At 39.9% G+C, this 23,998-nt stretch overlaps 1 protein-coding gene and 1 long non-coding RNA gene across 8 annotated transcripts in view; both read left to right on the top strand.

Moving 5' to 3' along the window:
- Positions 1-11,359, top strand: part of LOC138736697 (uncharacterized) — a 79,867-nt gene extending 68,508 nt beyond the window's left edge. The window contains exon 2 of the long non-coding RNA XR_011340511.1: positions 11,140-11,359. This is a non-coding gene — a long non-coding RNA (uncharacterized lncRNA). The remainder of the gene's footprint in view (positions 1-11,139) is intronic.
- msraa (methionine sulfoxide reductase Aa) overlaps positions 1-23,998 on the top strand; it is a 328,025-nt gene that overhangs the window by 277,520 nt on the left and 26,507 nt on the right. The window lies entirely within an intron of this gene.

Raw genomic sequence — 23,998 nt, forward strand, 5'->3', positions numbered from 1 at the left:
TGATATTCATAATGATTGAAGTTTTCCAAGATTTATTTAAAAAATGCTCAGGATTCTATATTTACTTAAGCAACATGGTTTGAAATATCACCTTCAAGACAATCTCATTAATGCAAAATCTCCTTGGTAATTCATGTAGATTATGTACTGATGTTCGAATTCATGACTTTCTTAATCAGAAACAAGAGTCCTCCCTACCTAATATTGGTAAATAATCATTGATTCTATAAAGAAACACAAAAGCTACATATATTAGAATATTAAATAAACAATGAAATACTGGAACTTGGTAGGTTGGGCAGCATGCATGGGAAAAATTGACAGTCAATATTTCAAGCATCAATAAAGAGTTCCCCCATTTCTGCCTATAGATGCTGCGTGACCTGTGAGTTTTTACAGCGGTTCATTGATTTCAATAATCCTTGTTATTGGATCTATATGTATTATTAGTGGTACTAAGTGTAGACTCTTTACTAATCCAAATAGTATTTTCTGTACATGGAATGCACCTAATGGTCTGAATACGCCTGAGATTGTCTGATCTTGGAAGCTAAGCAGACTTAGGACTGGTCAGTACTTGGAGGGGAGACTACCTAGGAACCAGGTGCTGTAGGTTTCTGTGAGGGATGCTGGGTGGAGTGGTGACTCTCTCTCTGCCTTACGGTAGACAAAAGTTAAAGAATTTCATGTATGTAACATTATAAATGTAGTATTACATGACAATATGGAAGCTTTACCTTTATAATGATATTAAAATTTCAGTTCTTATGGTTTGATTATGATCTTACTGTGGAGAGATAGTTCAGTAACATCCCACTGATGTTATGGGCAAATTGCTCATTCTTCTGACCTTTAATGTTTTTCTGCTACAAAACAAAATTGTGTAAGGTTGAAAATCTTCTCTGAGATGAACTTTGTATTAAACTGGAGGTTTGCAATGAAACAATAGGCCACTTTGAGATTAAATGTAATTCTATCAGGTTCCTTGCATGAGATCAGGTGAAATGAGAGGACAAATGCCCAATATCTTTTTCTTTTAAAAAGTGCAGACACTCACTTATAATGTTAAATATGTGAGCAGGCACACCTCCAAAAGACACCACATTTAAAGTCCTGCCGAGGATAGCATAATATAAACTTCTTGACAATCAAAATCTTAATTTCTTTAACATATTTTATGTGCAGTGACATGGCTTGATTACTGCACTTGGTTTGTGTATTTTTAAACTTTCAGTCTTATCTATGTTCTTGCATGGATAGTTCCTAGTGTGTTGAATTCAATTTACAATTTATTTTATTGCTGAGAGGCTTGTTTCATAACTCATTTCAAAGATTCATTCATTTCTTGCAGCAGGCTTGATCAATTTTAATGAGTCAAGGTAAAAAAAGTACCTTTATATATTTATTGGACCTTTTCAATGTCAGTTTACATTGAGCTGACTCAAATTGTTCTAAAATACCAATCTGTTGGTTCTATTTTACCATTGTTTCATTTGTTGGAATAGATCTTTAATAGTGCTCTCTGACTGTGGTGTGGAGGAAAGATTGCTCTCTAAAAGGTGGAGGGATGGACTAATTTAGATAAAAATGAACTGAATTAGAATTGATCCTGATTAATTAATTTCAAGCCTCCTTAATTGAATAAATTACATAATAAAATAAATTACGATCAAGTATTAGTTGTTCTGGATGAATTCACTGTATTCACAGTGAACCTGTCTGTTTTAATTCATTTGAACCACTGCTGTTCATAATAGTATGAATATCCTTTTTGAAACTCCCCACATATACAAGAAGAGATTGCTCTTGACCCTGGGTGAAGGACATCAATGTTCATCCATGAAAAAAATGGAGTTTCCACACCCATTATATATTCCAAGTTGGGATTTCCCCATTGCAATAGATGAAGGTTCACATTTGACGGTGTAAGGAGGTAAGGGAGTGCTCCTTATTCGATTTTCTCAAAACATAAAAGACTGCAGATGCTGAAATTTAGAGCAAAAACAATATGCCAGATCAATTCATGAGTCAAGTGGCATAAATGGAGGAAAGCAATTGTTGATGTCTTTGGTAAAAACCCTTATTCAAGATTCATTGTAGACAGAGTATAAAGCCAGCATGAAGAGGAGAGGAGAAGACAGAAGTCAGTAGGGCACAGATGAACCAGGGAGGGTCAAAGGGTGATGGACTGATGAGGAAGGTAAATGCTGAGATACGAGACAGGCAGGTGATTGATAGATACCAGACAAGGAAAAATAAAGAGGCAGGTGGAGCAAGATGAGCTGGGGAAGGTGAAGGTGAATGCAACTGGGAGCAAAGGCTATCAATATTGGAATCTGATAAGTAAAGAAGGAGGTAGTGGGAACTATCAGGAAAGAGATGAAGAACATACGGAACCAGATGAAAGAGGAGATCCAGTGGGTAAAATGGGTAAGTAGTGGTGGGTGACACAGGGGAGATGAGGTGAATGAAAAAGGTTGGGGGTGGGAGAGACGGTGAGAGGGTGAAAGGGGTAGAAGAGGAGGGGGATGAACAGAGATAGATCATTTCTCTTATGAAAGGCAGCCCTCATGTTTAGTGTTCCCTTCTCTCTCTTCCAATACATCTCCAGTTCTCCTTCCCCTATTTTGTCTCCTTTCACTTCACCTCCCAACCTGCCAACACCACCCCCTCTCCCTTCACTCTTTGCTCCTTATATGACCAGCAATATTGGCAATTTCTTTTAACCCTGCTGATGCTAGCTGGCCTCATGTGTTCCTCCAGCAAATTGTTTTTTGCACATCTTTCTTTTGTTGGATATTCTCATGTTAATGTATATAGTTACGTCAACTGGAGAATGTCTGCATGATTTTGGAACAAATTGAAGACTATATAGGCAGCTATTTTCCCTTGCTGATTTCTTTAATAACTGCTTTTATAATGAAAGCAAATTAGCCCTCTTGCTGTGTGAAAAGGCACATGAACCACTTTAAATTAAGAACTGATTCTTCATAAGGGAAAAATTGGTGCCAACAATGTTTTTATCAAAGTGTAGTGATGTGGAGACTCTAATTCAAAAGGGAAACACAAAGAAATTCATTTTGGCAATGTATTTCTTATTTCAAATGGGAGCCCATAAACAAGGGGTTCAAAAGCCTAGACAGAGATGGGAATCAGACTTAAATGTAAGTATTGATGAGCAAAACTGGTCTGACTAATATAATTACAGTATTATATTAGCAAAATACAGTTTCTGCATCAGTTATATCTCACGCCACAGTAATTAAATAAGTTAAAGTCAGACATGGCAAGGATATAGGAACTTTATAAACACTCAACTTGGTCATGTTCCAAAGTGAAACTTTTTTGGGATGATTTAGGAAATTTTTAAGAGCAGATTTTTGGAATTCCTTTTCCACAGAACCCAGAATTGTTTTTACTGGGAAATATAATGGGGATAAGACCAAAATTGAAATGATCTAAATATCAAGTTGAATTTGTTAAAACTGCATTGGCAATGGCCTGAAAGTGTTTTGCAATTACCTGGAAGTCTGACTTTCATCGAGGTATGGCACTCTGGAATGCAGAAATGTATAGCTGTGTTCCCCTTGAGAAAATTACTTACAACCTAAGAAATAAGTATGACATATTTATGCAAATATGGAGACCATATTTACAGATCTAAGGTGTAAATCTTTAGTTGAGTTTCTTCTAGTCCTCGATACCACATTAACCTCCTCCAAAGAAGAAGTTGAAATCCATGGAGTGAATGGTGCTTTCTTATTTTTCCTACTCTATCTTTCTTCTTTCTTTTTCTCATCTCACACACTTTCTCTGGGTCTTTTGGATGGGTGGGAGGTTGCAGGGTTTGGGTTACAACCATCATGCACAATAAATTTGTCTATTTATGTATTCAAATTAATTTTGTATTTGACTAAATGTTTGGTCTAAAAATTTTTTAAATAAAATATTTTTAAAAATTAATCCTTTAATGAGAGAATATATAAAGCTTTACCTTAGGACAGAAGTTGAGACAGATGAAAAATGAATAAATGTTCAAAGAGATGGAAATTGCAAAGCCATGCAAAGAAAACAGAACAGAGAGAAACATTTTGAGTTAATCAACAAAGAACCAGTAGATATACAGTTGCTGAATTACCTCGTGTAGTGTTGTAAACCTTTGTGTGTTTCTTTGGGAGAAGAAGTATTTCACGTGCTGAAGGCCTGTGGATTGGCATTTACCAATGTGAAACTGTAAATGCCATGTTTCTATTTCTGTGTCTCAAGAAGCAGGGCACCCGCTCCCACTGATACTTCAGTATAATTGTGATATTAGGGATAGAAGATGAATAATATGGGAAATTGATTTGTTGAAAGTTATTTTTCAGTATAAGTTTGATATTTTCATTACATTTAGAAGATAATGTGTACATTTTCAAAGTGTGACAATCAGTTCCTCCTCCCCCCCCCCCCCCCCCCCTGCAGATACAGTAACTATAGAAATCCTTGGAGGTGTTCTCAGAGTTCCATGACTTGTTATTCTTCAAATAATTCAAGAAGGTGCATCAACACTTTACCCTCAATAACCTCAGCTGGTACATCCTCAAAAGCATACTTGCTGGTTGCATCACAGAGTGATATGGAGCTGCTCTGCTCAAGGATGGAAGTAGAAGGTAGTGAATGTAGCCAAGAACATTGTGCAAACTTCCCTCCCCTCCATCTACATCTCCATCTGCCTAGGAAAAGTAACCAACATACTGAAGGACCATCATGACTAGTTTGTAATCTTTTCTTCCTCCACCATCAAGAGAGTGCTAAGACCATGCACCAACAGACTTGAAACAGTTTATTCCTTGCTTCTGAATGAAGCTCTTGCTTGGTGCGAATTGATCTTCTTTTATTGTCATCCAGTACTCCATGGCTATATGAATGTTAGTATTGGCAAAGAACTTAAATTCACTGCTTGAAAATTGTGGACTATTGTCGAATACTACTTCAGAAGGAACTCCATGCCTCGCAAATACATTTTTCATGTAAGTGATAACTGCTTTGCTGGATGTTGACTGCAGTGTTGTTACCTCTGGGTAATTGGAAAAATAGTCTGTTGCCACTATATGACTCTTCCCATTACAGTCAAACAAATCTACTCAAACTTTGAAGTACGGCCTGTCTGGTACAGGATGAAGTGTAAGCGGATCTGCTTGCTGATTTGGTCTATAGGTAAGGCATATTTTATATGAAGTAGTGGTCTGGCTTATGTCTTAGTCTTTCTTGGCCAGTACATCACCTCTCGAATCTATGTTTGCATTTTTCCTCACCAAGATGCCCTTTGTGTATCTTGGGGATCATTTCCTTGAGTAGCAACACTGGAATCACACAAACCATATCTTTCACAACTGACAGTTCATCTCTGCATGTCCAATAATTCCGAATACTAATTGGACAGTCATTCTTAGCTGCTGGCCATCCTTTCTGTAGTGTATCTTTGAACTCTTTCATTGTTTCAAACGTCTCTGTTGCTTTCCTGATCTGCTCTGTTCTATCCCAGATACTGGAAATGAGGTGATAATCATGTCAACATTAACACGTATCTCCACATTACCCTCTTGGTTGCTCATTTCTTTCTTGTCAACTGCTCAAGACAGTGCATCAGCTGCAAACATGTATTTACCTGGCGTTTAGTTCATTTTCTCATTGTATTTCTGTAGCCTTATCAACATGCGCTGTAATCTCATGGGACAGTCATTCAGTGGTTTGGACATAATTGAGACCAGTGGTTTATGGTTTATCTCCACTTCAAGTGCTTGTCCATAAATGTATTGATGGAACCTTTTCCATGCATCAGTGCTGGCCAGAGCTCTTTCTCTATCTGTGCATAGTTGGCTTCTCTACTTGTTAAAGCCCTTGATGCATAGGCCACAGGTTGCCATGTGTCCTCATGCTGCTGCAGTAGTTCTGCTCCAAGGCCATGTTGGGATGCATCAACTGAGATCCTGATGTGCCTATCTGGATTATAAATTTTAGTACAGGCTCTTCTGTTTGGACTTTTTTGAGTGCCTGGAAGCACTCTTCTTGCTTGTGTGACCCTATCCACAAATTTTTCTGCTCAAGGAGTGACCTAAGTGGTGCTGACACATTCGACAGACAAGGGATGAACTTAGCCAGGCAAATCACCATCCCCAAGAAACATCTCACCTTTGTTTTGGGGCCTCACAAAATTCTCAATTGCTGGATCAGGCTTCACTCCCTGTTCAGATATGAGATCTCCCTTGAAGATCAGTGTCTTTACACCAAACTCACATTACTCTTTATTTAATTTCAAATTGACATTCTGTGTCATGTCAACCACTTGCCTTAGTCACGTGTCATGTTCATTTTTGGTGGACCCCCATAAAATGATGTCATCCATCATGGTCTCAACTCCAGGTATATTTTCAAAGATCATGTGGATTGTTTTATGATAGACCTCTGGTGTGGACAAAATCCCATATGGTGGCCGAAGAAAGCGGTATCTTCCTTGTGGAGTATTGAAAGTGCATTGTCTCAAACTTGCCTCATTGAGCTTCATCGGCCAAAACGTCAATGATGCGTCAAGCTTACTTAACCACTTGGCACCTGCAAACCGGGACACAATTTTTTCCAATGTGGACAATTTAAAATGCTCTCTCTTGATGGCTTTATTGAGATCTCTTGGGTCCAGACATATACACAATGCTCCATTTTTCTTTTGCATGATAACCACTGAGCTGACCCAATCTGTAGGTTCTACAATTATCTGTATGACTTTCATCTGCTCTATGCATTCTTCTTCCTAATTAAGTTTGTCTCTAAGTGGAAACTGAACTTTCCTGCATGCATGGATAACAGGAACCACTGTCTCATCTACATGGATCTTGTTCTTCTGGTATCCATCCCATAGGATGGATGATGGTTCCTTTCTGCCAGTTTGTGGGGTTTGATAAGAGATTACCCCACTCCTCAGAAAGGAACAGCATGTGCGTGAATGGATTTAGGTGAGTAGGCGTTGCACAAGTTCAGACCCATCCTCTCTTCATCCCATCCAGATGAAGATATAGCAGCATGTTGAGGTACAAGACAGCTGGGGGATGTTCTGTTGCAGTGAATGGCCAGACCAAGTTTCAATGCAAGGGATGCCCTTTCCACGCTTCATGGCAAGTGTTTGCTAGATGGCTATTGACCCTATGAGAGGGTTCATCCGCCTTTGGCAGGTCTTGTTCTTCATCCTGCAGGGCGTCTAGCCACCCTCCACACCAGGCAAGCCTGGTGGGGGATCTGGTTTAGTCACTGACCACCCAACCATGGGTTACATGATATCAGAGGCTCTCAGGATCTTGTATACACTAGGTAAACATCCAAGGCCCTCAAAGACATCTGTGTACTCTTCCATGAGAGTTTTGTGCTCATTTTCAGACTGTAAAGCCACTGTGAAAACTCTTTTCACCAGGTTGAACTCTTCACATGCATTCAGACCTAATATTGCCTGCACTCTCCTTTCTGCAATTAGTAGCTATGACTTTAGATGCCACCCTTTGTGTTTGAAGATCATCATACAGCCCCCTTTTACTGGAATGTTCTTTCCAGTGCAGCTTGTCACTTTTAATTTAACTGGATATATCTTTCTCTATATGGCAAGTGTCTTGTAATTGTCCAAGATAACAGATTCACCTGGGTTCCTGTGTGAGACTCATTCACAGTCACTGAAATGATTCATTTCATTTTACCATCAGCAGCAGTCTATAGTGAATCCATGAAGAATTCCTCCTTTACGTCGCCAGTGATCAGGACCAGGCTTCGAATCTGGTACTGTCTGTAAAGAGTTTCTACGTCTCCCCATGTCTGCGTGGGTTTTCCCCGGGAGTTCCAGTTTCCTCCTACTGTTCAAAAAGTACCAGAGGTTGTAGGTTAATTAGGTGTAAATTGGGTGACACGGACTCATTGGCCAAAATGTATGTCTAAATTTTTTAAAATTAGATTCATACACTCTGTGCACCTTTCTTTTGATAACCCCTGCTTTGCAGCTCTTTGGAAAATGATTCTTCCCTCATTTATTGCAGGACTTTCCAAAGGCAGAACTTATTTTTGGAATATGTGTACCTTCATATCTGCTACATTTGCTGCTGCATTTGCTGGTGATGCTCTGCCAGGCCACTACTGCAGCCATCTATCTTCAGCTCCTGCTTGTTTCATGGGCTTGTCCCCTTAAGATTTCTCTTCAAAATATGGAAGGCATGCTCAATTGAATTTAGATCGGGTGACTGACTTAACCAATCAAATATTTTCCAATTTTTGGCTTTGAAAAGCTCCTTTGTTATCATTGTCTTAAAGAAGCACTGTCCAGTGAATTTAGAGGCATTAGCTCAAACTTGAGCAGATAAGATGTTTGTACACCTTAGAATTCATTTTACTACTGCCATCAGCAGCTACTTCATCAACAAAGATAAGTGTGTCAGTACTTGTGGCATACATGCACAGGCCAGAACACCCCACCACGTTTCACAGATGATGTGGTATGCTTTGGATCTTGGGAAGCTCCTTTATGCCTTCACACTTGGCTCTTGCCATCACTCTGATACAGGTTAATCTTGGTCACATCTGTCCACAAGACCTTTTTCCAGAATTCTGTAGGCTCTTGTAAATACTTCTTGGCAAACTGTCATCTGGCCATCGTGTTTGTGTGGCTAAATCGTGGTGTGCATTTTCCAGTATTGCCTCTGTATTTCTGCTCATGAAGTCATCTGCCGACATCCAGCATTTTTGATCTGTCACACTGGTGATTGTGGATTTTAATTCATTGTGATGAGAATTCTGTCATCGGCAATGGAGGTCTTCCTTGGCGTATCAGTTCATTTGTGATTACTGAGCATACCAGTGTGCTCTTTTTTCTTAATGATGTTCCAAACTGTTGATGTTAGTGTTCCCAAGATTTGGGTGATGTCTCTTCCTGTTTTATTGTTGATTTTTCAGCCTCATGATGGCTTCTTTGACTTTCATTGACACAACTCTGGTCCTCATGTTGAAAAATGGCAACGACAGACTCCAAAGGTGATTAAAAGCTGAGAAGCAAACCTAGCTCTCTTATACCTGCACCAATGAAGCAATTAAACATAACTGAGTAATCACAAACACCTGTGAAGCCAAATGTTCCAAACATTATAGTGCCTGAAACTGGGGAACTATGTTTAAAAAGTGCTGTAATTTCTACATGGTTAAACCAAAATATATACAAAAGGGCATCATGGGTGGCATAGCAGTTGGCACAACATCTAGCAATTGGAATTGGGGTTTGAATCTCGAGCTGTCTGTAAGGAGTTTGTACGTTCTCCCCATGCCTGCTTGGGTTTTCTCCAGGGGCTCCAATTTCCTCCCACCATTCAAAACTTACCAGGGGTGTAGATTAATTAGGGTATAAATTAAATGGCATGAACTCATGGGCAGAAATGGCCTGTTACCATACTGTATGTCTAAATTTAATTTTTTTTAAACTTTAATAAAATCTGGAATGTGCACTTTAATCACATGAATACTTTGATTACAAATTTAAAACTATATGGAGCATGGGGCAAATAAAGGAAAAAAAATTGTACATTTGTCCCAAACATTATGGAGGGCACTGTATTTTTATATTTTCCAATGTTGTTTCCTTTCTGTGACTTTGCCATTTTGCATGTTGTGAATCCATGCCCACCAGGAATCAGATTAAGGTAGCTCAAACTGATTGTCTAATGTATTTATAGCTTTTATCCCCAGACTCTGTTGACTTTGAACCCACATCCCAGAGGTTGAGGCTTGGTATACTAATTATATTACATGTATGCATTTCAAGGACATTTGACTACAAATTGTAATAAATTATTCTTCTCTGTACAAACTGCTGGTTGGGCTACATTGAGAAATATATATCCCACCTGGCAGAGAATGTTAATTTAGTAGAGAAGGTTAAAGAATGGAAAGCAGGATAATTCCAATGAGCTGTGAAGTGTGACATTGAACATTTTCATGAGCAGAACAAAGTTTAATAAAGACATGATTGGGGATTTCAAAATGCTGTGAGTAACAGATAAGGTAAATGCAGATTATTTAATTGGGCCTATGAGCATAGAATATGGTGTATGAAACTAAAAAGCTTCAGGCAAAACTTAAGATTAGAAGGATTTTTTTCTCAGAGACCAGTAGATATATGAATTCGGCTTCAAGCAAAAAGAGTTGCTGCTGTATTAATATCTTTAAAAGTCTGTTGGGTAAATATCTGGCTCAGAATAGAAATAGCGAGTGACATGGATAAGTGAAGATCAAAATAATCAATTGCTAAGTGGAACACAATAATCTTCGAGATGCTTAAACCATGGAAGCATTTGTAAAAAAAACTGATGTTGACTGTTTAAAATAGCTTGTAATGTTATAAAGATGCTTCGCAATTAATTTACAAATGAGGAGCTGGAAGTGCAGGGAGAAGAGAGATTTCCAGTATTTCAACATTTATTTGATGTAAAAGGGGTTTCAGAAGATAAGTTGTGGTTAAATAGATGTTCATTCAGGATAGAAGAGATGAAAGTGGTTGAGGTTTTAAGAAAGAGAAAAAAGGTGCAAAATTTAAACATCTACTTGTGAAGGCCTTAATTCTTGTTCAAGAGGCCAGAATAAAATGTTCATTGTCATTATCGGGCCATTAAAGTTCAGACACAAATCAGGGTTGGGTCTTGGAGATGTTGATTTAATAGTTAAAGCTGGGAGACAAGACCAGGAGAAAAGAGTAAATAAGATGTGTGTGGACAGGATTTTGAACAAAGTTGAGGATTACTCAGGGCAAGAAATGGAAGTCAACAAGGAAAATCCTGAAATATTAGAGCCTATAACTTATGATGGCAGAAATAAGAATGTTATCAGTATAAATGCAAAGTGGTGGTGTTGCATGTGCATTTAGGTTGTCATTGCTATCACAGAATGTGTGATGCTAAAGATAACTCAGGAACTATTGTAGGTAATTTGTTCAAATAATGTTCAACAGTTCAAAAGGAGGATTTAAGACATTCCAAAACTGTCTTCTCATTCTGTGTGAATGGATCAGTGGCTGACAACATATTTTCCCATCACCCCCAGGATTGACTCCTTTTAAATTATGTTTCTGTATCTATTTTGCAGATTAGCTGCAGATTTTCTGGCCGCCTCTGAGGTCCTGAACATCACTGAAATTAGCCTGAGGTGTGATCATAAACGTGATTTCAGCCACCCACCGGTGTCTTCAAGTGAAGAGTGCAAATGTTCTACCCAAGCTAATTCATAAAGTTAGCTCCTGATGTTGTTATAAAAAAAATAAGGAAAATGTCAATGTTTGAAAATAAAGATGACAGCGTGAAAGAGAGCTAGTCATGTGTTTCCAGTAGTTCATTGTGGATTTGCTTTTTGTTTTTAAGCTTTTGTCTAATTGCAAGAATTCAAATTATTAATGCAAATAGTATTATTATGGCAATTCAGATCTCTGCCATAGATTTATTTACACTACCTGTTGCCATCTAAGTAAGATACCCTGCCTTTGGAGCTGGATATAACTACTTTTGGGATGGCTTCAAACTTTCAACTTTTGATGTTTCCTTTGGTGGGCGAATCTAGAATTAAGGGTCTCAATAAAAATAAAGATTCACTCTTAAGAGACAAATAAGAAGCAATTTTATTCTCTGAGAAGGTGGTGAGACATTGGAACTCTCTTTTTCAAAGGGTGGCGATTGTTTGAATATTTCTAAGACAGGTAGATAATTTTTTTGATAAGCAAGGGGATGATATTGTGGGCACATAGGAATGCAGAGTTCAGCTATGATCCTGTTAAATGGGTAAGTGGGCTTGAGGAGTCAGTGAGTCATGGAGTGGTAAAGCGTTCCACAACGTGCCAATCATTTGGCCTGCCCATACAAATTCCATTTGCCAACACTAGCATTGTACTTTTCAGTCATGCCCTATTGAAGTGCTTCCCTAAATTTCTCATAAATATACTTAAAAGTTCAGATTTATTGTCAGAGTACAGAGTACATACACATGACATCATATACAACTGAGTTTTTTTTCTTGCAGGTCATGCAGAATTTCTACTTATCAATAGTGCAAAACTATACTCAAGAAAAGATACATATACAAAATAGAAAAATGTAAACAAAGAAAGAAATCTAAACAATACAGAAGAAAAAATATTCAGTAGCAGATTATGTGCATAATAAGAATCCTTAAATGAGCTTCAGATTAACTTTGTTGTTTATGAGTCTGATAATGGAGGGTTAGCAACTGTTTTCATACTTGCTGGGAAGAATCTTGTGGCACTAATACCTCTTTACTGATGGCAGCAGCAAGAACAAAGCATGTCCTGGGTGGTGTGGATCATTGATGATTGTTACTGCTCTCCGATGGAAACATTCCATGTAGATTTTCTTGATGGTAAGGAAAGTTTACCTGTGATGTACTAGGCTGTGTTCACTGCCTGTTGCAGGGATTTCTACTCAGAGGTATTCGTGCCAGGCCATGATGCAGCCAGTCAGCGCACTTACCTCTACACATCTGTATGTTTCCAGTGTCATACCAGTGATTGGGGATTCATTGGGTAGACGAGAGGATAGAAGTTCTGTGAACAAGATTGAGACGCCCAGATGGTATATTGACCCAAATGCCAGGGTCAGGAATGTCTCTGATATAGTTCACTGCATTCTGGAGGGAGAGGGTGATCAGTAAGATGTCATGATCCACATGGGGCCAATGACATAGATAGGAGTAGTGATGAGGTCCTGAAGGGGGAATATTGGGAATTAGGTAAGAAGTTAAAAAGCAGGACCTCAAGGGTGGTAATCTTGGGATTACTGCCTGTCCCACGCACCAGAGAGGGTAGGAATAAGAAGTTACGGCATATGAATACATGGCTGAAGAGTTGGTGCGGGGGCAGCACTTCAGATTTGTGAATTGTTGGGATCTCTTCTGAGGAAGGTCTGACCTGTACAAAAAGGACAGACTGTACCTGAACTAGAAAAGGACCAATATCCTGGTGACCAGGGCTGCTTGAGCAGTTGGGGAGGGTTTAAGCTAGTTTGGTGGGGGTGGGAACCAGAATGTGAGTGCAGAGAATAGGGCAGAAAGTCAAAAGCATGCTGCTATGTGTTGTGAGTTGGTGAGGAATGACAGGACAAAACATAAATGTAGCCATTTAGAGGGTTTAAAATATGGCTATTGCAATGCTAGGAGTATTAGGAATAAAGGGGATGAACTTAGAGTGTGATCAGTATGTGGAACTACGATGTTGTGGCCATTATAGAGACTTAGCTGGAGGAAGGGCAGGATTGGCTGATGCAGGTACTAGGGTTTAGGTGTTTTAAAAGGAATAGAATTAGAGGTAATAGAGGGGGGAGGATGGAGTAGCATTACTGGTCAGGGATAGTATCATGGCTATAGAAAGGGAGGAAGCTATAGACTGGGAGCAGTCTATAGGCTTCAAAATAGCCCTTGGGACACCAAGGAGCAGATAAGCAGGCAGATTTTGGAATGTTGCAGAAAATACATGTTTGTACTTACGGTTAATTTCAACTTCCCTAATATTGACTGGCATCTCCTTACTGCATGAGGGATAGACAGGGCAGAATTTGTCAAATGTGTTCAAGAAGGGTTCCTGACACAGCTGACGAGAGGAGAAGCTATACTGGATCTAGCTGTGAGGAATGAACCTTGTCAGATGGGGGAGGATTTCAATGAGAGTGACCACAACTCCTTGAGCTTTAGCATAGCTATGGAAAAGGATAAAAGCAGACAAAATGGGAAAGTGCTTAATTGGGGAAGGGCTAATTATGATGGGATGAGGCAGGAACTAGTGAGTACATTGGAAACATGTTCAAAATAGAAAGCACAGAACTAATGTGGAGGGAATTTAGGGACCACTTGTGCTGGGTTCAGGATAGGTTTGTCCCACTAGGACAAGGAAAAGATGGTAGGAAAAGGGAACCATGGCTGACAAAACAGATGAGGCAGCTAGTCAAGAGGAAAAGGAAGCATATATTAGATATAGGAAGCAGGAAATGGCTCATGAGAAGTATATAGTAGCCAGGAAGGAGCTTAAGAAAGGACTTTGGAGATCTCGAAGGGGGCTTGAGAAGGCCTTGGCATGTAGGATTAAGGGGGAATCCCAAGGCATTCTATGCATATATGAAGAACAGAAGTATGACGAGAATGAAGGTGGGGCCGCTAAAGGATAAAGGAGGCCACATGTACCTGGAGCCAGAGAAGGTATTTTCAAGATTCTCAGTATTTACAAGAGAAAAGAACCTTGATCAGAGTGAGATTGGGACAGAACAGGCTTGTGTGCTGGACAATGTTATTAGGAAGAGGAAGTGTTGGATCTTTAAGACCCATAACATTAAGATTGATAGGTCCCTGGGGCTGGATGTGATATACCGCAGGCTGCTATGAGAAGTGAGGGAAGAAATAGTTAGGCCAGAAGCTATGATCTTTGAGTCCTCTTTGGCAGCAGGGGAGATGCAGAAGAGGACTGAAGAATGGCAAATGTAGTCCCCCTGTTTGAAAAAGTTAATAGGGAGAATCCTGGGAATTATAGACGAGTGAGTCTTACGTCACTTGTGTGCAAACTATTGGAGAAGATTCTTAAGGATAGGATCTATGAGCATTTGGAGAAATACAGTCTACTCAAGGATAGTCAGCGTAGCTTTGTGAAGGGAAGGTCATGCCTCATGAGCCTAATTGAGCTTTTTGAGGAGTTAACAAAAGAAATTGAGGATTAAGGTGGTAGATGTTACTAACATGGACTTTAATAAGGCATTTGACAAGGTCCCCCATGAGAGACTCGTTCAGAAAGTCTTGAAACATGGGATCCATGAAACCTTGGTTGTGTGGATTTAAAAAATTGGCTTGCAGGTAAGAAAGCAGAGAGTGGTAGTGGAAGGAAAATATTCTGGAGGTCAGTAACTAGTGGAGTGCCGTAAGGGTCTGTTCTGGCACTGCTACACTTGGTGATTTTTGTAAATGACCTGGATGAAGAAGAATAAGGATGGGTCATTAAGTTTGTGTTTGATACGAAGGTGTTGGGTGGAAGAGTAACAGAGGGAGTTCAATCCAGATAGTGCGAGGTGACACATTTTGGAAGGACAAACCAGAAGGTTGAGCACAAAGTTAATGGTCAGTTACTTAAGAGTGTGGATGAATAGAGGGACCTTGGGGTCCAAATCCGTGCATCCTTCAAGCTCGACGCGCAGGTTGATAGGACAGTTAAGAAGGCCTATGGGATGCTGGACTTCGTTAATGGGGGAATGAGTTCAAGAGAAGTCGTGACAACTCTACGAATCTCGAGTGAGACCACACTTAAAGTATTGTGTTCAGTTCTGGTCACCTCATTACAGGAAGGATGTGAAAACTATGGAGATGGTGCAGAGGAGATTTACCAGGATGTTACCTGGATTGGAAAATAAGTCTTATAAGGCAAGGTTAGCAGAGCTGAGACTATTTTCTTTGGAGCATAGAAAGATGAGCAGAGACTTAATAAAGGTCTATAAGATTCTGATAGGCCTAGATAGGGTGGACAGTCAGCACCTGTTTCCCAGGCCAAAAATAGCGTACACTAGAGGATGAGTACAAAGTGAGGGGAGGGAAGTTTAGGGTAGACATCAGGGTTAAGTTTTTTATGCAGAGAGTTGTGGGCGCCTGGAAGACCTTGCTAGGATTAGTGGCGGAGACTGAAACATTAGGGGCATTTATGAGACTCCTACATAGGTACATGGATGGAAGAACAATAGAGGGTTATGGGGTAGGGAGGGTTTAGGACTTTTTAAAAAAGAAATATATGGGTCGGCGCATCATGAAGGGCCGAATGGCCAGTACTGTGTGCTGTAGTGTTCTATGTCTATGGTAAACCTCTGCAAACTCCTGAGGAATTATTGATAGTACTGCTCCTAATTCATAAATCTAACACGCCACAACTTATGAAGTTTGGAACATAAGCAATAGCGTATTGTTCATTCTTACAAAAATTCCTAATTATTCATATCATCCAAATATTAATAAATAATATTGAATTTAATTCTGTACCACATCATTATATTTTTTAAAGATGTTAATAGGCAGACTATCAATTAATAAGACATCACTTGACAGATTCATGTATTCTGCAATAACTCACTGCAAGATTCTCCAAGGGACAAGGTTTTAAATTAGCATAGAAATATAATTTATTAAAAGTTTTAATTTTGGCTAATGAAAATGTTTGTAAATATATTGAGTTGTGCAGATAAAGCAGCTCCAGATTCAATCAATTACCTTAAAATAAACTAATAGGATAATAGCTCTTCATCTAAAACCTCCAGTAATTTCTTGTATCAGGGCAGAGACCCAGAGGTGATAGAGTATTTGTGACCTCCATCAGTTGTGGTTGACCATGGATACTGCACCTCTGCTCGTCACTGGTTTGTTGAGCAGTGTTGACTGTGGCTATTGAGGCCATCCTGGAACAGCAGGCTCTTCCACAGTTGCTGCATGCATATGGCATCATTGAATTGTGGTCCATTGACTACTGTGCTCTCCATTTAGCTCTCGCTCCTCAAACTGACTCAAGATCACTCTCCCACCTTGCCCTAAGTGTTGATGAAGAGTATCTTGCAATTTGTTGTGGTCATTTGCTGTATCCTCGCAGCATTCTCTGTTGATTTTTAAGGCTTTCATGTCGTACTTGCAGAGGGTCTTGAAGTGAAGTTGGGGTTTACCAACTTTTCTCTTGCCTATTGCTAGTTCTCTGTAGAGGATGTCCTTTGGCACTCTCCCATCTTTCATAAACCAGACGTGGCCCAGTGTGCACAGTCTGTGTTGTCTTAAAAGCATGAACATTGTGGGATGTCCAGTGCAGGAGAGGACCTCAGAATTTGGGACTTTTTCTCTCCAGCTGATGCTGAGGATGCAATGAGGTTGCACAGGTGTAAACTATTGAGTTTCCTCTCCTGCTTCGATTAGGTGGTCCAAGTCTCACTACCGTACTGGAGGGTGCATTATTCACAGCAGTTTTGGTCTTTCTTCTGATTCTCCCAGACCTGCAAGGAGAGTCGATCAAGGATCGATGCTGCTCTGCCAATGTGCCTATTGATTTCAGCATCAAGGGAGAAAGTGTCGCTATTGTCGACACCAGATATGTGAACTTATGGACCACTTCTAGATTGTAGTTGTTAATGGTAATAAATGGTGTCTCTGTTATGTTCTGAACAAGAACATATGTTTTCTTAGGCTGATAGTAAGTCCAAAGTCCTTGCATGCTGTAAAAGAAGTGGTCCATGAGAGTTTGTAGTTGCTGCTTGGTATGCGAGATTATAGTGTGACAGAGTATTTAGAGGTGGTTTGGGAGGAATTGTTAGAGCAGCTTGCTCACACACATTTTAAAACAGAATATTTGTAGGACTTTTGCAGAATGCTTTTTGCAGGAGGCAACAAAGTATCGACAGCAGCTTGCCTGGGAGAGTATGTGATCTTTGCAGGCAGAGGAAAAGAGTTTTGCTCTCAGAGAGAGGGTATGAGGAGACAGAAATCAGTTCAAGAAGGACAAGCTGGCAAACTTTGGAAGGCTGCCTGGTCAAAGGAGAAGACTGGCGGTGTGAAATATGACCTGAAAGAAAGAGGATCATCTGGAGAACCCTGAAGGGGGCAAGTTTCGTCAGCAAGACTGTCACTGAGAACAGCTTTGCTGGGCATAAGAACTTTGCCACACGTGAAGGCCAGGAGTTGGACTTGGTTGTTAGAGGCTGCATTTGCATTGCAGTGTGAGCTCGACCCCACTACCATCCTCTGGCCATGACAACCTTTAATACCTGATAGAGTATATCAGGAGGGTGGAGAGACAGGGAGAGGAAGAGATGATGAAGAAGTGGGAAGGTTGGGAAAAGTAACTACAGGAGGATGTAAAGGAGAACTAGAAACAGCGTAGGTATTTGGCAAAGTCGTCACTGTATTGTGGCGGGTGAGCAGTGTAAGAAGCACAGCCACCACGCTGAGGGTCGTTAATGACTGTTTTTATTTGAATTTGGTGCATGCCCCTTTAAGGGCAGCATTGGTTCAGTCACCACGTGCATGATGACATCACAATCGCTGCCCGGGGCGCGCACCAAGCTGAAGATTTGAGTGAGGAAGAAACCCTCAACGGCGCCATCTTCCCAGGGCCGCCCCTCCACGTGGCGCTACAAGCGGGGCCGGTTCGCCCTGAGCGAGTTCACACCACAATATGTGCATTTAATCTCCCCAGTGTAGAGGAGGCCATACCGAATGCTGTAGAATTGGATGGATGATGAGCATGTAAAGCTTTGCTGCATCTCGAAGGTCTGTTTGTTATCCTGGATGGAGGAGATCTAGAGGCACAATTAACACTTTCTGTGGTTACAGCAGGAAGTGCTGAAGAAGCGGAACGATGGGGTAAGGAGCGTAGAGCAGATGAGAGAGTCTCAGAGAAACATATCCCTGCAAAAAGTGGAAGATGTAGCTGGCAGTAGGATTGAACTGAAGTTTGCAGGAGTATTGGAAAATAATTATTTTCAGGAAACAAAATTTTGGAAAAAAAAATTATTATCCAGTGTAATGTGTCAAATGCAGAAATTGGTAAGGTGGGAAGTCAGGACCCGAGTCCTTATTGGTCCTGAAACAGAGGGTGGTTAAGGACAGAAATGGAAGAAATCAAGAAGATAGAGGTTGTGCTGTATCAATGTATGGGGTAATCCATATTTATTCAAGGGGACATTTCAGATGTCGGGATGGAAGGTCTCATCTTGGGAACAGATATATCAGAAGGATTATGAGAAAGGAATGATGTCCTAACAAGAGATTTCAGATTTATTGTCAGATTCTTTTTCCTGTGGGTGAGGCACAATTGCCACCTATTGGTAGTGCAAACAAAAACTGACACAACGTGCACATGGAAAAAAATAAAGAAATTTAAACTACTGACTGCAATGCAGCAAAACAGAAAAGAAAAATCAATAATGTGCACAAGAGTCCTCAAGACCCTGATTGAGTTTGTTGTTAGGGAGTCTAATGTGGAGGGGTAGCAACTGTTCCTATAGCAGGTGGTGAGAATCTTGTGGCACCTATACTTCTTTCCTAATGGTAGCAACGGGAACAGAGGGTGTGCTGCATCCTTGATAATTGCTGCTGCTCTCCAATGGCAGCATTCCCTGAAGATGTTCTTGATGGTGGGGAGGGTTTTGCCTGTGATGCCCTTGGCTGTGTCCACGACCTTTTGCTCGGGTACTGGTGTCCCCATACCAGATAGAGTAAAGAGAGGAAAATCCAAGTGGCTGTGAAAGTCAGTGAATTCAGAAGAGGTGTCTGTGGGGCATTTTGTCAGTGGGGCAGGAGGAGGCAGAAATGTGTTTCTCAGAGCAGTTCAGTTTGTGCATTTTGGGTAGGAAATAGAAGTGGGTGGGATAGGGTTGGTGAACTGTAAGGATGGAGTGGGTGGTGAGTCCACAGTTGTCGAATAAAGCTAATGCTGTAAATTATCATCTATAATTCCTAGGCTTAATTAAATGGTTTATATTTAAGATTAAAATTAAAAAGAAAAAGGAAGTACATATCATTAGGAAGCATTCTCATCAAATTCATCCATCTACAGATGTGTGAAGAGGAAAACCTGTCGTGAACAAACACTTGGCAGTAAACTGATTTTATTACCATCTGCCTGTCAACAGAACAATTTGCAGACACCTGTCAATAGCATCTGCCAGTTCAACCACCCGATGAGGTGATGTCACATTTACCAGTCATGATTCAGTACAGCTTGGGTATTTTATCAGTTTACGTTGTAGAATCTTTCATGTGCTATACATCCCCCAACATTATAAGACAATATTTTGTTCTTCACATTTTAGCTGAAATTTAAATGTTACTGTATAATCTGTAGCTGTGCTGCTTGCATTTGTGTGAATTTTATTACCCGTATTTCCTTGCAAATGTCTGATAGTAGGGAGCGTAAGCAAAGGCTCGTCCCTATGAATCTTTTTGTATCTCACGTTTAAGGAAAGTAATGATAATACTGAAAATGTCTTTTCAACATTTATGAGGTATGTAAGATGTGATTTCTCAGAAGAATGCTATGTATTATCATATATGGACAGGAGAACAAATGAAGAAGTTCTACAAAGAATGAAAGCAAACCATACATTACTTAAAAGAATCAGAAAAATGCAATCAAAATTCTTTGGACACATCATGCAATGAGATACATTAGAACATTTAGTTACAACTGGAAAGCTGGAAGGAAAAAGAACCAGAGACAGAGAGAGAATGAAAATGATAGATGGATTAACATCATGGTTAGAAACAGGAGGCACCAACTACAATTCAGAGGGTCAGAGACTGTGATGGATGGAGAGTCATGATCGCCCATGTCGAATTGCAAGGCACCTGAAATAAAATAAGTAGCAAACTACACTCTAATGCCCAACTGGATTGAAAAACCTTCAGTATTAACCCTATTTGTGCAGACTGGAAAGCATTATAGATTATTACTGAATGTTAGAGATTTTAGTTTATCATTTTAAACATTATTTTAGGACTTCTTGTCCAAGCTATTTCTCTAAACCTCTTATCTTCCAGGACTTGTGTATTCCTTATCATGTCTGATATTTTTTCTATTGCATTGTACCTTGGTCACTTTTGCTTTGTTTGATATCTCCAACAGCAGCTAACTTGTATTTTTTGCCTATTTAAACGGAATTATTGCACAGCAATGATAGCACGTTGTATTTCATAACTCATGTAGTTTAGAATATCCTACAATATTCTAGTTCTGACCAAGAATATTTTTCCTTCCACAGTTGTGGCCTGACCTGCTCAGGTTTCCAGCATTTTCATTTTTTATTTTAACATGTTCATTGATGTTTATATATTCCTAATGTTTTAGAAACAAAAAGATACAGATAAATAAGTGCCAAATAGGATTTTGGGCATACCTATTGGAGCATTAACCTACATGCAAAGATGTGGGGATAAATTTGTGGTTGGGAAAAGATACTGTTAATGCCGTGATTCGATATTTCATGGGTTCTCAGAATTCCAGAGCAGAAGGATACTGAAGCCATAGGAGAACATAATGAAGATGAGCTAAAATATGCAAGAAAAATTTATTTTAAAATGTTAACTCTTCTACACCCCTCCCCCCCCACCCCCCCCCCCCCCCCCCCACCTATCAGAGTTAAACATTATGAATGGTTTTAGGAAGTTAAATTGAAAAGAAAGTAAGGATATATCACTTAAAGGATCAACCAACAGATTGGAATTTCATTTATGCAGAAAAAAGGGACAAAATTAGATGCAGAAAGATATTATCTTCACAATCTGTTTTTGTCCTTTAAGCAATTGGGAAGTTTTTAGTGAGTTGTGCATTGTCTGAATGGTGTGGTTATTAAGTAATCCAAGCTCTGAGATGTGAGCGTGAACTTGTATCAATGCAAAGTATGCCTCATTAAGATGGAACATTTGAATCCGAGTCTTGATGATAATGATAATGTTTATTGTCATATACATTGTACAATATACATATGCACTGAAATTCTTACCATATATGCTCGTGTAAAAGTCAAATTTTGTAGACAAGTTTTTAATTATAAATTTATGGGGTCGACTATTGCATGGATACTACTTTTGAGAGGTTAATATTCACACTAGAATCCAAAATACCCTATCAGTAGCAGGTCCAAATGATCTCTAAATGAATAAAGAAGAAAAACACAATGAATTAAAATAATTATGCAGAGTCGACACGTCCTACCATAGGGGAGGTTGGGACCATGGTAAGTATCTGCCCCATTGGAGGCATTAGGAGCTCTGATCAGCGGGCAACCGTGGTCAAGGTGAGAGTTTGCGTTAGATGCATCGGGAGCTTTGATGGGCAGGCAACCAGGGCTGAGACACAAGTTTGCAACCGAGGCATTGGGAGCTCTGCCCTGAGGACAGAGGTGAGAGACCAGAGTCAATTTATACACAGAGATGCATGGTAAATTCCAGATATTTTGGCCAAAAATAGGTGGTCGACTTCCACTTGAGATCACCTTTTACATGCGTGTACATAGAATTTGTTGCAGATGAACAGGAACTTCATTAAAAAATGGCAAAAACAACAAAAAACTTCTGCAATAGTATACTGAATTAATTACAAAAAAGAGAGAAAATAAATATTCACAGTTATCCCAGTGCCAAAGAAGTGACTCAGCAAGAATTATAGAATCGTCATATCTGTCCATTTTTTTCTTAAAACATTCCATTCCATACACCCATCACCCTCTGTGTAAAACAAAAAGTTACCCCTCAGATTCCTGCTAAATATCTCCTCCTCACCTTAACTTTCTGTTCCCTCGTTTCCGATTCCCCTTTTATGGGCAACAGGCTCTCTGCATTCACCCACGTCACCCAATCTATTCCTCTCATGATTTCATATACCTCCACAAGATCATCTTTCATCCTCCTGTGCTCAAAGAAATAAAGCTCTCGACTGCTCAATCTCTCCCTCGAGTCCAGGCCCCCCAAGTCCCAGCAGCATCCTTGTAAATCTTCTCTGTACCCTCTCCAGCTTGGCTATATCTTTCCTACAGCACAGTGACCAAAACCGAACACAATACCCCAAATGGGACCCCACCATCACCTTATAGACTTCAAAATGACCATCTAGCTTCTACACTCAATACACTGACTGATGAAGGCTAATGTGTCAACTACCTTTACGATCACCTTTCACCTTAACTACTTGCTACACCACATTAAAAGTACTATGTTCCTGTACTCTTAGATCTCACTGCTCGTCGTGCTGACAATTCTTTGCAGTGTTGGAGCAGTCCTTTGATTTATAGATAATGCTGGTGGATTATTACATTGAACAGTGTCTGTTGCTAATGGTGCAGTTCGTACAGTATGGCATTTGAAGATACATTCACTAACCTTAATTACATGAAATTATTGAATTGTTTGCAATATGGCACCCAGGTATTCAGGGGGCGACTTCTGGTATTGGTCTCCACAGCTTTCTTTCCCTGTTGCCTTCTAAGCTTGTGATTGGAAGCTTCAGGGCAAGTCTTATTGCACCTCCTCTATGAAGGCCTCTAGGGTAGTGACTGTCATGATAATGAATATGTATGAGATATACCGGAAGTCACGTGGTATGAGAGAGAGATAAGAACACAAGCAGGAGAACAAAGGAAACGGGAGAATAAAGCCACTGAGAAGTTTACCTGATAAAATTTGTGTTTAATGTTTTATTAACTTCACATTTCGGGCCACAAATGTGACATTGGCGACGAGGATGAAAGAAGCTTGAAGAAAATTAAAGACTAAACAAGATTACAGAGGATTACAGACAACTTCAAGGTGATAAGAATTTTCTCTTTGTCTCAGTACTTTTGGGGCTGGAATATTTCCTCATGGCTGGTGCAGACAGTTACTTTCTAACACATAGTGGAATTGCTCATTTTGACCCGACTGGTGATGCAAGCACTGTAAGTGTGAAGTGGAAGGCATGGCTGGAAGAATTTGAATCCTACGCCGACAGTCGTGGCCTATTTCTAGATACCGGTACAGTTGAACAAAAAGCGCAGAGAAGGGCGTTACTTCTTTTCACTGCAGGACCCTCAGTTCGGGAAACATTTAAGACACTTTTAAATACTGAAAGAAAGGATGAGTACCGGAAAGCGATAGATGCACTAAATGCACACTATGTAGTGACACCGAATGCTACAATTCAACGCCATTTGTTTCGGAGAACGAGACAAGAAGATGGCCAGACAATTGCTCAGTACATGACGAGACTACGCCAGCTAGCTGTTGGATGCAATTACATGCCAGCTGATTTGGACAACCAATTATTGGATCAAGTCGTACAGCACTGCAGATCAGATAAACTCAGAAGACGTCTACTGGAAAGAGGGAGTGAGTTGGAACTCACCGATGCTTTAACCATTCCTGCTGCATTAGAGGCTGTTGAAGGGCAATTTCATACCATGACCCTGAA

The sequence above is a fragment of the Narcine bancroftii genome, chromosome 6, assembly GCF_036971445.1.
Source record: "Narcine bancroftii isolate sNarBan1 chromosome 6, sNarBan1.hap1, whole genome shotgun sequence".
NCBI lineage: Eukaryota > Metazoa > Chordata > Chondrichthyes > Torpediniformes > Narcinidae > Narcine > Narcine bancroftii.